Below are 4203 nucleotides of genomic sequence, written 5' to 3'. Positions count from 1 at the left end.
TTTGGCTGGTAGCGCTGCTCAGTGGTCCATACCTTTGGTGGAAAGTGATGATAGGGTGCTGTATAATTATTTGGCATTTAAGGAACTGATGCGGGGTTTGTTCGCCAAGCATGCGTTCATGCAGGCGAGCGATGCAGAGCTCCTGAAGCTACGGCAGGGCAGGCAGGATTTATTGTCTTATATAGCCTCCTTTAATCGATTGATATCCGAGACTCACTGGCCAGTTGAAAAAAGGACGTCCCTGTTTTATCAGGGTCTATGTGAAGAACTAAAAGACATAGTATCACAGGTGGTGAATCCGCCTGAGGACTGTGTGGAGTTTATCGACCTTGTAGTCAAGTTAAACCATCGGGTGTCTGAGCGGCGTGGATAACGCAGTAGGTTTCAGGCTTCCCGGGGTGGTTATGTGAAAGGGGAGGCAAAGCCAGTCGGGGAGAGCAAGACAGCACCGAGCCCATGGAAATAGGAGGGGTGAGGGGACCTTTGACCCCGGAGGAGAAATTGAGGAGGAGAGAGAAAAACTTATGTCTATACTGTGGACAGGGAGGTCATTTTGCACGGGAATGCCCTGTGAAACCCTCAGGTGTAGGGTTTGGCAAAAAGGTAGCCTGTATACAGGTGGGCAGTCATATGTGCAACGGACGGAATAAACAGTATGAGGTTGTTGGAGCCTTAGATCAAGTCCCAAGGCATTTTGTTATCAATGCCCATTTGTTACTTTCGGCACAAAACCATGTTTCTGTGTCGCTGTTGCTGGATTCCGGTGCTACGGGAAACTTCATGGATATCTCTATGGCAGAGAAACTGGAGGTTCCTTGTCAGCTGAAAGAACAACCGGAACCAGTGAGGGCTATCGATGGGACTGAGCTCACTTCTGGCTGCATCACTCGTCAGACCGCTCCCTTACGCTTATTGTGTGAGAATGGGCACTCTGAGGTGATCTTCGATCTGATTGATGCCCCCTCTTTTGGTTTGGTATTGGGGGTTCCGTGGTTGCAGAAGCACAACCCTAGGATTGACTGGGTCCAGAGACTAGTGACTTTGGATTCAGTGCACTGTCTTAGGGATTATTATAGGGTGGCTGGGGAGCAGATCAATCCTCTGTCTTGTGCTGTGACTAATGTGAGATCCGTCCCGCCACAGTATTCTGCCTATGAGGATGTCTTTGACAAAGGATGTGCTCAGGGTCTTCCTCCGCACCGGTCTTACGACTGTAAGATCGATTTGGTGCCAGGGGTTCCGCTGCCATGCAGCCGTGTTTATGCACTGTCTGAACCTGAGGAGATACACCTAAAAGAATACATTGATGAGATGTTGCGGTTGGGTTTCATTCGTCCCTCCTCCTCACCTGTGTCATCGGCTATATTTTTTATCTCAAAGAAGGAGGGGACATTGAGGGCTTGTGTGGATTATAGAACGTTGAATATGGCTACTGTAAAGAACAGGTACCCTCTTCCACTCATCTCTGTGTTATTGGACCAGCTCCGCAAAGCAACGGTGTTTACCAAACTAGACTTGCGGGGCGCCTACCATCTTATTCGGGTTCGACCCGGAGATGAGTGGAAGACGGCTTTTAAAACCAAGTACGGCCTGTTCGAGTACACTGTAATGCCGTTTGGCTTATGTAATGCGCCAGCAGCATTCCGTTTTTTATCAACGAGGTCCTCAGTAGATATTTAGATCGGACAGTTATCGTCTATTTGGACGATATTCTTGTCTACTCTGAGATCAGGACAGAGCATACTGAACATGTGTTACAGGTGTTACAGACGTTACAGGAACATCAACTGTACGATAAATTGGAGAAGTGTCAGTTTAGTACCCCTGAGGTGGAGTTCTTGGGGTTTGTTATCTCGGCGGGGGGTATTCGAATGGACCCAAAGAAGATCCAGGCCATTGAGACCTGGCCTGTGCCGACTACCGTGATGCAGATCCAGGTGCTCCTGGGGTTCGCCAATTTTTATCGGCGGTATATATCTCATTTCTTCGATATTGTGGCACCAATGACCCGCCTCTTGAGGAAGGGTGTCCCCTTCGATTGGACCAGTGAGACTCAGGGTGCGTTTCGATTACTGCTGAAGCAGTTCATCACAGCCCCTGTGTTGGTGCATCCTGATCCTGCCCTGCCGTTTTTTGTCGAGACTGACGCTTCTATGTGTGCTGTTGGTGGGGTGTTATCACAATGTGATGAAGCCACCGGTCACATGCACCCCATCGCCTTTTTTTCAAAATCCTTGTTGCCGGCGGAACGTAAGTATACTGTGGCAGAACGGGAATTGTTGGCTGGAAAATTGGCTATTGAGGAGTGGCACCACTATTTATGGGGCGCTAGGCATGTTATTACCATCTACACTGACCACAAGAATCTAGAATTTTTCCGTTCCGCTAGAGCATTGACGCCTCGACAGATGCGGTGGGTCCTATTCTTTAACGAATACGTCTTTGTTATCACCTATCGACCTGCGGCTCAGCAGATTAAATCCGATGCTCTTTCTCGGATCCATGTGGATCCCGTGGAGGAAGGAGCTTTGAGTGATGGCAGGCCTATGATAAGAGGGGAAAGAATAGTGGGGGCTTTGACTATGGATGACTTTCCCGCACTTGTGAGAGAGCAGCTGAACCAGTTGGACCTGGCCCCTTGGTTGTCGCTGCCCCAGGTAACAGCAAAGGAGGGGTTATTGTACCACGAGACTGAATTGTTTATTCCCCCAGGTTTGAGGGACACGGTTTTGGAGTGGTGTCATTCCTCCGCATTGGTGGCGCATCGAGGGATGTGGAAAACAATGGATTTGTGTATGAGGTGGTTTTGGTGGGAGTCCATGACCAAAGACATTCAGGAATACGTGCGGGCTTGTCCTATTTGTGCCATCAGCAAGCCTTTGCATTGCAAGCCCTCGGGGCTCTTGCATCCCTTGGATGTACCTCCTTCTCCTTGGCACACTATAAGTATGGATTTTGTGACCGATTTACCATCTGCTTCCGGTTACACCGCCATACTTGTAGTGGTGGATTTATTCACCAAGATGGCACATTTCATCCCGCTTCCTAAACTCCCTACGGCAAAAGAGATGGCGGTGGTTTTTTCTGTCCTCAGTAGTTCGGTTACACGGGTTGCCGGCTGCGATAGTATCTGACAGGGGGGCACAGTTCGTGTCTCATTTCTGGACTGAGCTGTGTCTGGTACTTAAGACGGAGATGCGACTGTCTTCGGCTTATCATCCTCAGTCTGATGGTCAGACCGAGCGAACCAATCAGACAATGGAGCAATATCTGAGGTGTCTGGTCGCTTCTTTGTCCTGCGATTGGATGACTGCTCTACCCATAGCGGAGGTTGCCTATAACAACAGTTTGCATTCCGCTCTGGGTATGACTCCTTTCTATTGTTCACTTGGATACCATCCCGGGGCTGTGGCTATACAACCCACGGGACGCGTGCCAGCCATTGATGATGTGTGTGGGCGATTGAGGGACATCTGGGGTTTGGCCAGGGACAGTTTGAATGAAGCCAAGGCTGCTATGAAAACACAGGCGGATAAACATCGGGTCCCGGCTCCCTCATATAAAGTGGGGGATCTAGTGTGGCTGGCGTCTCGTAATCTGAGACTACAGGGGTCACGCAAATTGCAGCCACGGTTTGTGGGTCCTTTTCCAGTAACTCAGGTTATCAATCCAGTGGCTATGAAGCTTAGGTTACCACAAGAGTACGGGGTGCATCCCGTGTTTCACACATCATTGTTGAAACCCTACATACCCTCGGTTCAGGTGTTGCCCCCTCCCCCCCCTGTGGTGGTTGATGGACAGGAGGAATTCGAGATACAGGCCATTCTAGATTCCAAGCGGGTCAGGGGTCGCCTTTTCTATCTGGTGGAATGGAAGGGATACACACGGGAGGACAGGACTTGGGAGCCAGCAGGGGGGGTGCATGCACCACGTCTGGTTCGTTTGTTCCATAGGCAACATCCCTTGAAACCCCGCCCGGTAGGGAGGATTGTTGGGGGGGGGGTACTGTTAGGGTCTGGGGCTAGTCCTCTCTTTGTGACCATGTACTGACATCACATGACCTGTGGGCAGTGGGATAAAGGTTGGTCCTACCTTTGTCTCCTTGCTTGATATTGCCATTGTATGGATTCTGGTATCCTGCTCTGCTGTTTGCTGTTTGCTGGATATTTTTCCCCCCTCCTTCTCACGGGCTCGTGAGAAGAG

Source organism: Lissotriton helveticus, chromosome 1_1 (assembly GCF_964261635.1).
Source record: "Lissotriton helveticus chromosome 1_1, aLisHel1.1, whole genome shotgun sequence".
Lineage (NCBI taxonomy): Eukaryota > Metazoa > Chordata > Amphibia > Caudata > Salamandridae > Lissotriton > Lissotriton helveticus.
This window is presented reverse-complemented; position numbering follows the sequence as displayed.